We start from the raw sequence: 11257 nt of genomic DNA, 5'->3' as shown, positions 1-11257 counted from the left end.
GATAACCCACAAGTATAAGGGATCGCAACAGTTTTCGAGGGTAGAGTATTCAACCCAAATTTATAGATTCAACACAAGGGGAGTCAAAGAATATTTGAAGGTATTAGCAGCTGAGTTGTCAATTCAACCACACCTGGAGATTAATTATCTGCATCAAAGTGATCAGTAGCAAAGTAATGTGATAGTTTTGATAGTAGTGACAACAGTAACAGTAACGGTAACAGTGATAGCAGTAATTTTGTAGCAACTGTAACAGTGATGATAACAGTACTAACTTAGCAAGAATAATATAGGATAAATTCATAGGCATTGGATCGGTGACTTGTTGGATGATATTCATCATGAGACAGTTATAACCTAGGGCGATACGGCACTAGCTCCAGTTCGTAAATATAATGTAGGCATGTATTCCATAAATAGTCATACGTGCTTATGGAAAGAACTTGCATGACATCTTTTGTCCTACCCTCCCATGGCAGCGGGGTCCATATTGGAAACTAAGGGATATTAAGGCCTCCTTTTAATAGAGAACTGGGACAAAGCATTAACACATAGTGAATACATGAACTCCTCAAACTACAGTCATCACCGGGAGTGGTCCCGGTTATTGTCACTCTGGGGTTGCTAGATCATAACACGTAGTAGGTGGCTATAACTTGCAAGATCGGATCTAAAACATGGATATAATTGTGATAACATAAATGGTTCAGATATGAGTTCATGGCACTTGGGCCCAAAGTGGCAAGCATTAAGCATGGCAAAGTTATAGCAACATCAATCTAAGAACATAGTGGATACTAGGGATCAAGCCCTAACAAAACTAACTCGATTACATGATGAATCTCATCCAACTCCTCACCGACCAGCGAGCCTACGAAGGAATTACTCACTACCGATGGGGAGCATCATGGAATTGGCGATGGAGAAGGGTTGGTGATGACGAAGAACGAAGACCCCCCCCCCCTCTGCGGAGCCCCAAACGGACTCCAGACCTGGCCTCCCGTTGAAGAACAAGAGGTGACGGTGGCTCCGTCTCGTGGATCACGATAATTCTTTCTCCCTTGTTTTTTCTGGAAAAATAGGATTTTAGAGCTTCGGTTTCAGGGTCTGTGGGGCCACCAGGTGGGGACAACCCACCTGGGTGCGCCAGGAGAGGGGTGTGCACCCTGGTGGGTTGTGCCCACCCAGGGGCCCCTCTCCGGTAAGTCTTGGCTCCAAAAATTCTTATTTATTATATAAAAATTCCTCGCAAAGTTTTGTTCCATTCTGAGAACTTTGATTTCTACACAAAAACAACACCATGGTAGTTCTCCTGAAAACAGCGTCAGTCCGGGGTTAGTTTCATTCAAATCATGCAAATTAGAGTCCAAAACAAGAGGAAAAATGTTAGGAAAAGTAGATACGTTGGAGACGTATCAACTCCCCCAAGCTTAAACCTTTACTTGTCCTGAAGCAATTCAGTTGATAAACTGAAAGTGGAAAATAAAAACTTTTACAAACTCTTTCGCTCTTGTTTGCATAAATAAGCTTAAGCAACACCCAGGTTCTCAGCCAACATTATAACTAACCACACCGACAATAACTCTTAAAGATTATAATGACTCATATCAATGACATAATCAGCTAGCGAGCAATAATAAAAGATCTCAAACAACAACACGTTGTCAAAACAACCATGATATAATATGACAATAGTGGTATCTCGCCAGCCCTTTCTGAGACCGCAAAACATAAATGCAGAGCACCTCCAAAGTTCAAGCAGCAACCAAACATTGTAATTCATGGTATAAAAGATCCAGTCATGATGCACCCAACATTAGCTACACACAATGCATAAGTCATGACAACCGCGCTCTCAGGTTCTAGCGCTTGTTTTAAGGTGATGACACAACATAAAAGTAAATAGAAAGTCCCTTCGCAGAGGGAAGTAGTGATTTGCAGAGGTGCCAGAGCTCAAGTTTTTAAAACAGAGGTAAATGATATTTTGAGACATGCACCCTTCTCATTTACTTCACGACCATCAGTTATCAATATCTTCCCTGCTAAGCACGCTAGTGCCAGTTCCCAAGCGATAAAAGTAAAGGTTTTGACTCCATTGGGAGTTTTTGTTTGATTATTTGAGAGATTGACTCTTTTTCAATTTGCAGTTTGGGACTGGGCATCCCTATTACCGCCCTTTTCTCGTGCGAGGGTGAGTGAATAAACACTTGGCCTGAGAATAACCCGCTTAGCATGGAAGATACCGACCACCTCCTGTCGTTCCATGAATGATCCAAGCACACAAAAAGGATATTTATTTAGAAGTTTTTTAGAGGTGGCACATGCAAATTTACTTAGGGTGGCAGGGTAATACCGCATATAGGTAGGTATGGTGGACTCATCTGGAATAACTTTTGGGTTCGGGGTTTTTGATGTACAAGCAGAATTCCCACTTAGTATAGATGAAGGCTAGCAATTAGATTGAGAAGCGGCCAACTAGAGAGCAACAATGGTCATAACCATGCATTATGCATAAGTAACATTGGACACTAGCATGAGTAGGATATGAACACCATGAACATAAATATTATACAAGTTATGTTGGTTTTGATTCAACTACATGCATGAACATGTGCCAAGTCAAGCCACTCGAACATTCAGAGGAGGATACCATATCATCATACTACATCACAATCATTTTAATACAATGTTGATATCCAAGATAAATCATTATCCACTCCTAACTACTTATGCATGGCATGAGAAACTATAATCTCTAATTGTCATTGCAAACATGTTTAATCATAATGGACTAAATCATGGATACTAGGTTAAACATATTTACACAAACAGAACAAGTCGAGTTCATACCAGTTTCTCTTTGCCACGACCAGTTCATCGAATATCGTCATTATTGCCTTTCACATGCACGATTGAACGATATGAAAATAATAATTGTACAAGAGTGCCGTGGACTAAGCTGGAATCTGCAAACATTTCATTCAAAAGGAGAAGACAAGGTAAAATGGGCTCTTTATTAGTTCAACAATTATTAATATGAGAGCCACTCAACATTTTCATCATGGTCTTCTCCTCGGTACAACTCGAATTAAAAAGAAAAGAAATTCAGAGAAACACATCGAAATATTTTTTTGGAGTTTTTGGTTTTCTTGAACAGGCAAATAAAAGGGAAAAGCAAAAACAAGAAAAACCATTTACAAGGGAAAGCTCCCAACAAGCAAAAGAAGGACAAGGAAATATTTTTGGATTTTCTTTTTAGTATTACAATTAAGCATGCATAGAAAGTAAACTAACTACAACTAATTTTTTTTGTTTTTCTAAAGTTTTTCAAACACACAAGAAGAAGGCAAGAAAATAAATCTAAGCATGGATGATACAAAAAAAGTGTGAACACCGACAAATAGAAATAAGTGGACATGAATGTAATGTCAGTGAGAAACACGTACTCCCCCAAGCTTAGGCTTTTGGCCTAACTTGGTAGTCAATCAGTAGCCTGGATGGTAGTTGGCGTGGTAGCTCACGGAGGCTCTCGGTGTGGATGCCTCGGCCTCCCATGCTGCCTCCACCGCTGCGTTGTGATCTCGGGCTTCGCTCTCAAGAACAAAATATCTTCCTTTGCTGTGATAGTCAAAAAGAGCAGGTGCAGGCAAATATGTGTGCACAACAGATTTTTGGTTAAACAATAGATTGTAAGTGAAGTTATTGTTGGGGAACGCAGTAATTTCAAAAAATTTCCTACGCACTCACAAGATCATGGTGATGCATAGCAACGAGAGGGGAGAGTATCGTCTATGTACCCTCGTAGACTGTCAGCGGAAGCGTTATGACAACGCAGTTGATGTAGTCGTATGTCTTCACGATCGACCGATCCTAGCACCGAAGGTATGGCACCTCCGCGATCTGGACACATTTGGCTCGGTGACGTCCCGCGAACTCACGATCCAGTAGAGCTTCGAGGGAGAGCTTCGTCAGCACGACAGCGTGATGACGGTGATGATGTTGCTACCGGAACAGGGCTTTGCCTAAGCACCGCTACGATATGACCGAGGTGGATTATGGTGGAGGGGGGCACCGCACACGGCTTGGAACAATCAACTTGTGTGTCCTAGGGTGCCCCCTGCCCCCTTATATAAAGAAGCAAGGGGGGAGGCTGGCCGGCCCTAGTGGCGCCCAAGGAGAGGAGGAATCCTCCTCCTAGTAGGAGTAGGATTCATCCTTTCCTAGTCCTACTAGGAAGGAGGAAGGGGGAAGGAAAGAGAGGGAGAGGGAGAGGGAAAGAGGGGCCACGCCCCCTTCCCCTAGTCCTATTCGGACTCCCCTTGGGGGGGGGGCTTCACCTCCTGGGCTGCTTCCCTCTCTCTCCCCTAAGGCCCACTAAGGCCCAATACTTCCCCGGGGGGTTCCGGTAACCCCTTCGGCACTCCGGTTTTCTCTGAAATCACCCAGAACACTTCCGGTGTCCGAATATAGCCGTCCAGTATATCGATCTTTATGTCTCAACCATTTCGAGACTCCTCGTCATGTCCGCGATCATATCCGGGACTCCAAACTACCTTAGGTACATCAAAACATATAAACTCATAATACCGATCATCACCGAACGTTTAGCGTGCGGACCCTATGGGTTCGAGAACTATGTAGACATGACCGAGACTCATCTCCGGTCAATAACCAATAGCGGAACTTGGATGCTCATATTGGTTCCTACACATTCTACGAAGATCTTTAACGGTCAAACCACATAACAACATACGTTGTTCCCTTTGTAATCGGTATGTTACTTGCCAGAGATTTGATCGTCGGTATCTCAATACCTAGTTCAATCTCATTACCGGCAAGTCTCTTTTACTCATTCCGTAATGCTACATCCCGTAACTAACTCATTAGCTACATTGCTTGCAAGGCTTATTGTGATGTACATTACCGAGAGGGCCCAGAGATACCTCTCCGAAAATCGGAGTGACAAATCCTAATCTTGATCCATGCCAACTAAACAAGCACCATCGGAGACACCTGTAGAGCACCTTTATAATCACCCAGTTGCATTGTGACGTTTGGTAGCACACAAAGTGTTCCTCTGGTATTCGGGAGTTGCATGATCTCATAGTCACAGGAACATGTATAGTTATGGAGAAAGCAATAGCAGCAAATTAAACGATCATCGTGCTAAGCTAACGGATGGGTCAAGTCAATCACATCATTCTCTAATGATGTGATCCTGTTAATAAAATGACAACTCATGTATATGGTTAGGAAACATAACCATCATTGATTCAATGAGCTAGTCAAGTAGAGGCAAACTAGTGACACTCTGTTTGTCTATGTATTCACACATGTACTAAGTTTCCGGTTAATACAATTCTAGCATGAATAATAAACATTTATCATGATATAAGGAAATATAAATAACAACTTTATTATTGCCTCTAGGGCATATTTCCTTTAGTCTCCCACTTGCACTAGAGTCAATAATCTAGATTACATTGTAATGATCCTAACACCCATGGAGTCTTGGTGCTGATCATGTTTTGATCGTGAGAGAAGCTTAGTCAACGGGTATGCAAATCTCTATGTCTCCCTCCTTGACTTGATCACGGATGGAATTGAAGCGTCTCTTGATGTTCTTGGTTCTCTTGTGAAATCTGGATTCCTTTGCCAAGGCAATTGCACCAGTATTGTCACAAAAGATTTTCATTGGACCCGATGCACTAGGTATGACACCTAGATTGGATATGAACTCCTTCATCCAGACTCCTTCATTTGCTGCTTCCGAAGCAGCTATGTATTCCGCTTCACACGTAGATCCCGCCACGACGCTCTGCTTGGAACTGCACCAACTGACAACTCCACCATTTAATAAAAACACGTATCCGGTTTGTGACTTAGAGTCATCCGGATCAGTGTCAAAGCTTGCTCGACGTAATCGTTTACGACGAGCTCTTTGTCACCTCCATATACGAGAAACATATCCTTAGTCCTTTTCAGGTATTTTAGGATGTTCTTGACCGCTGTCCAGTGATCCACTCCTGGATTACTTTGGTACCTCCCTGCTAAACTTATAGCAAGGCACACATCAGGTCTGGTACACAGCATTACATACATGATAGAGCCTATGGCTGAAGCATAGGGAACACCTTTCATTTTCTCTCAATCTTCTGAAGTGGTTGGGCATTGAGTCTAACTCAATTTCACACCTTGTAATATAGGCAAGAACCCTCTCTTTGCCTGATCCATTTTGAACTTCTTCAAAACTTTATCAAGGTATGTGCTTTGTGGAAGTCCAATTAAGCGTCTTGATCTATCTTTATAGATCTTGATGCCCAATATATAAGCAGCTTCACCAAGGTCTTTCATTGAATTTTTTATTCAAGTATCCTTTTATGCTATTCAGAAATTCAGTATCATTTCCGATCAACAATATGCCATCTACATATAATATCGGAAATGCCACGGAGCTCCCACTCACTTTCTTGTAAATACAGGCTTCTCCAAAAGTCTATACAAAACCATATGCTTTGATCACACTATCAAAGCGTATATTCCAACTCCGAGGGGCTTGCACGAGTCCATAAATGGATCGCTGGAGCTTGCACACTTTGTTAGAACCTTTTGGATTGACAAAACCTTTTGGTTGCATCATATACAACTCTTCTTTAAGGTATCCATTAAGGAATGCAGTTTTGACATCCATTTGCCAAATTTCATAATCATAAAATGCGGTAATTGATAACATGATTCAGACGGACTTAAGCATCGCTATGGGTGAGAAGGTCTCATCGTAGTCAACTCCTTGAACTTGTCGAAAACCTTTTGCAACAAGTCGAGCTTTGTAGATAGTAACATTACCATCAGTGTCAGTCTTCTTCTCGAAGATCCATTTATTCCCTATGGCCTGCCGATCATCGGGCAAGTCAACCAAAGTCCATACTTTGTTCTCATACATGGATCCCATCTCAGATTTCATGGCGTCAAGCCATTTTGCGGAATCTAGGCTCATCATCGCTTCCTCGTAGTTTGTAGGTTCGTCATGGTCAAGTAACATGACTTCCAAAACAGGATTACCGTACCATTCTGGTGCGGATCTTACTCTGATTGACCTACAAGGTTCGGTAGTAACTTGATCAGAAGTTTCATAATCATCATCATTAGCTTCCTCACTTACTGGTGTAGGAATCACTGGAACTGACTTCAGTGATGAACTACTTTCCAATAAGGGAGAAGGTACGATTACCTCGTCAAGTTCTACTTTCCTCCCACTCACTTCTTTCGAGAGAAACTCCTTCTCTAGAAAGGATCCATTCTTAGCAACGAATATCTTGCCTTCGGATCTGTGATAGAAGGTGTACCCAACAGTCTCCTTTGGGTATCCTATGAAGACACATTTCTCCAATTTGGGTTTGAGCTTATTAGGTTGAAGCTTTTTCACATAAGCATCGCAGCCCCAAACTTTAAGAAACGACAAATTGGGTTTCTTGTCAAACCACAGTTCAGAAGGTGTCGTCTCGATGGATTTAGATGGTGCCCTATTTAACGTGAATGCAACTGTCTCTAAAGCGTAACCCCAAAATGATAGCGATAAATCAGTGAGAGACATCATAGATCGCACCATATCTAGTAAAGTATGATTACGACGTTCGGACACACCATTACGCTGTGGTGTTCCAGGTGGCATGAGTTGCGAAACTATTCTGCATTGTTTCAAATGAAGTCCAAACTCATAACTCAAATATTCGCCTCCATGATCAGATCATAGAAACTTGATTTTCTTGTTACGATGATTTTCCACTTCACTATGAAATTCTTTGAACTTTTCAAATGTTCCGGACTTATGTTTCATTAAGTAGATATACCCATATCTGCTCAAATCATCTGTGAAGGTGAGAAAATAACGATATCCGCCGCGAGCTTCAATGTTCATTGGACCACATACATCAGTATGTATGATTTCCAATAACTCTGTTGCTCGCTCCATTGTTCCGGAGAACGGAGTTTTAGTCATCTTGCCCATGAGGCATGGTTCGCAAGTACCAAGTGATTCATAATCAAGTGATTCCAGAAGTCCATCAGAATGGAGTTTCTTCATGCGCTTTACACCAATATGACCTAAACGGCAGTGCCACAAATAAGTTGCACTATCATTATCAACTCTGCATCTTTTGGCTTCAATACTATGAACATGTGTATCACTACTATCAAGATTTAGTAAAAATAGACCACTCATCAGGGGTGCATGACCATAAAAGATATTACTCATATAAATAGAACAACCATTATTCTCTGATTTAAATGAATAACCGTCTCGCATCAAACAAGATCCATATATAATGTTCATGCTCAATGCTGGCACCAAATAACAATTATTTAGGTCTAATACTAATCCCGAAGGCAGATGTAAAGGTAGCGTGCCGACGACGATCACATCGACTTTGGAACCATTTCCCATGCGCATCGTCACCTCGTCCTTAGCCAATCTTCGCTTAATCCGTAGCCCCTATTTCAAGTTGCAAATGTTAGCAACTGAACCAGTATCAAATACCCAGACACTACTGTGAGCATTAGTAAGGTACACATCAATAACATGTATATCAAATATACCTTTCACTTTGCCATCCTTCTTCTCCGCCAAATACTTGGGGTAGTTCCGCTTCGAGTGAGCAGTTCCTTTGCAGTAGAAGCACTCAGTCTCAGGCTTAGGTCCAGACTTGGGTTTCTTCACTTGAGCAGCAACTGGCTTGCTGTTCTTCTTAAAGTTCCCCTTCTTCCCTTTACCTTTTTTCTTTAAACCGGTGGTCTTGTTGACCATCAACACTTGATGCTCCTTCTTGATTTCTATCTCCGTAGCCTTTAGCATTGCGAAGAGCTCAGGAATCGTCTTATCCATCGCTTGCATATTATAGTTCATCATGAAGCTCTTGTAGCTTGGTGGCCGTGATTGAAGAACTCTATCAATGACACTATCATCAGGAAGATTAACTCCCAGTTGAGTCAAGTGGTTGTGGTACCCAGACATTCTGAGTATATGTTCACTGACAGAACTATTCTCCTCCATCTTGCAGCCGTAGAACTTATTGGAGAGTTCATATCTCTCGATCCGGGCATTTGCTTGAAATATTAACTTCAACTCCTGGAACATCTCATATGCTCCATGATGTTCAAAATGTCGTTGAAGTCCCGGTTCTAAGCTGTAAAGCATGGCACACTGAACTATCGAGTAGTCATCAACTTTGCTCTGCCAGGTGTTCATAACATCTGGCATTGCTCCTGCAGTGGGTTTATCACCAAGTGGTGCTTCCAGGACGTAATTCTTCTGTGCAGCATTGAGGATAATCCTCAAGTTATGGACCCAGTCCGTGTAGTTGCTACCATCATATTGCAACTTAGCTTTCTCCAGGAACGCATTAAAATTCAACGGAACAATAGCACGGGCCATCTAGCTACAACAACATAGACATGCAAAATACTATCAGGTACTAAGTTCATGATAAATTAAAGTTCAATTAATCAAATTACTTAAGAACTCCCACTTAGATAAACATCTCTCTAATCATCTAAGTGATCACGTGATCCATATCAACTAAACCATGTCCGATCATCACGTGAGATGGAGTAGTTTTCAATGGTGAACATCACTATGTTGATCATATCTACTATATGATTCATGCTCGACCTTTCGGTCTCAGTGTTCCGAGGCCATATCTGCATATGCTAGGCTCGTCAAGTTTAACCTGAGTATTCCGCGTGTGCAAAACTAGCTTGCACCCATTGTGTGTGAACGTAGAGCTTATCACACCCGATCATCACGTGGTGTCTCGGCACGACGAACTGTAGCAATGGTGCAGTGCATACTCAGGGAGAACACTTGTACCTTGAAATTTAGTGAGAGATCATCTTATAATGCTACCGTCGAACTAAGCAAAATAAGATGCATCAAGGATAAACATCACATGCAATCAATATAAGTGATATGATATGACAATCATCATCTTGTGTCTTTGATCTCCATCTCCAAAGCACCGTCATGATCGCCATCGTCACCGGCTTGACACCTTGATCTCCATCAAAGCATCGTTGTCGTCTCGCCAACTATTGCTTCTACGACTATTGCTTCCACTTAGTGATAAAGTAAAGCAATTACATGGCGATTGCATTTCATACAATAAAGCGACAACCATATGGCTCCTGCCAGTTGCCGATAATTGTGTTACAAAACATGATCATCTCATACAATAAAATTTAGCATCATGTCTTGACCATATCACATCACAACATGCCCTGCAAAAACAAGTTAGATGTCCTCTACTTTATTGTTGCAAGTTTTACGTGGCTGCTACGGGTTGAGCAAGAACCGTTCTTACCTACGCATCAAAAACCACAATGCGGTATAGTGATTGCTTTTTGATCTTCAGAAAGAACCCTGTTCATTGAATCTGATCCAACTAAAGCTGGAGAAATAGACACCCACTAGCCACCTGTGTGCAAAGCACGCGGTAGAACCAGTCTCGCGTAAGCGTACGCGTAATGTCTGTCTGGGCCGCTTCATCCAACAATGCCACTGAATCAAGAATCAACTAGTGACGGCAAGAAATATGTATATACTTATGCCCACAACTCCTTTGTGTTCTACTCGTGCATATAACATCTACGCATAAATCTAGCTCGGGTGCCACTATTGGGGAACGCGGTAATTTAAAAAAATCCTACGCACACGCAAGATCATGGTTATGCATAGCAACAAGAGGGGAGAGTATCAGCTACGTACCCTCGTAGACCGTAAGTGGAAGCGTTATGACAACGCGGTTGATGTAGTCGTATGTCTTCACGATCGACCGATCCTAGCACCGAAGGTACGGCACCTCCGCGATCTGCACACGTTCGGCTCGGTGATGTCCGGCAAACTCATGATCCAGTAGAGCTTTGAGGGAGAGCTCCGTTAGCATGACGGCGTGATGATGGTGATGATGTTGCTACCGGAACAGGGCTTCGCCTAAGCACCGCTATGATATGACCGAGGTGGATTATGGTGGAGGGGGGCACCACACACGGCTTCGAACAATCAACTTGTGTGTCCTAGGGTGCCCCCTGCCCCCGTATATAAAGGAGCAAGGGGGGAGGCCGGCCGGCCCTAGTGGCGCCCAAGGAGAGGAGGAATCCTCCTCCTAGTAGGAGTAGGATTCATCCTTTCCTAGTCCTACTAGGAAGGAGGAAGGGGGAAGGAAAGAGAGGGAGAGGGAGAAGGAAAGAGGGGCCACGCCCCTTC

Source organism: Triticum aestivum, chromosome 6A (genome assembly GCF_018294505.1).
Source record: "Triticum aestivum cultivar Chinese Spring chromosome 6A, IWGSC CS RefSeq v2.1, whole genome shotgun sequence".
Lineage (NCBI taxonomy): Eukaryota > Viridiplantae > Streptophyta > Magnoliopsida > Poales > Poaceae > Triticum > Triticum aestivum.
Note: the sequence above shows the minus strand (reverse complement) of the source record.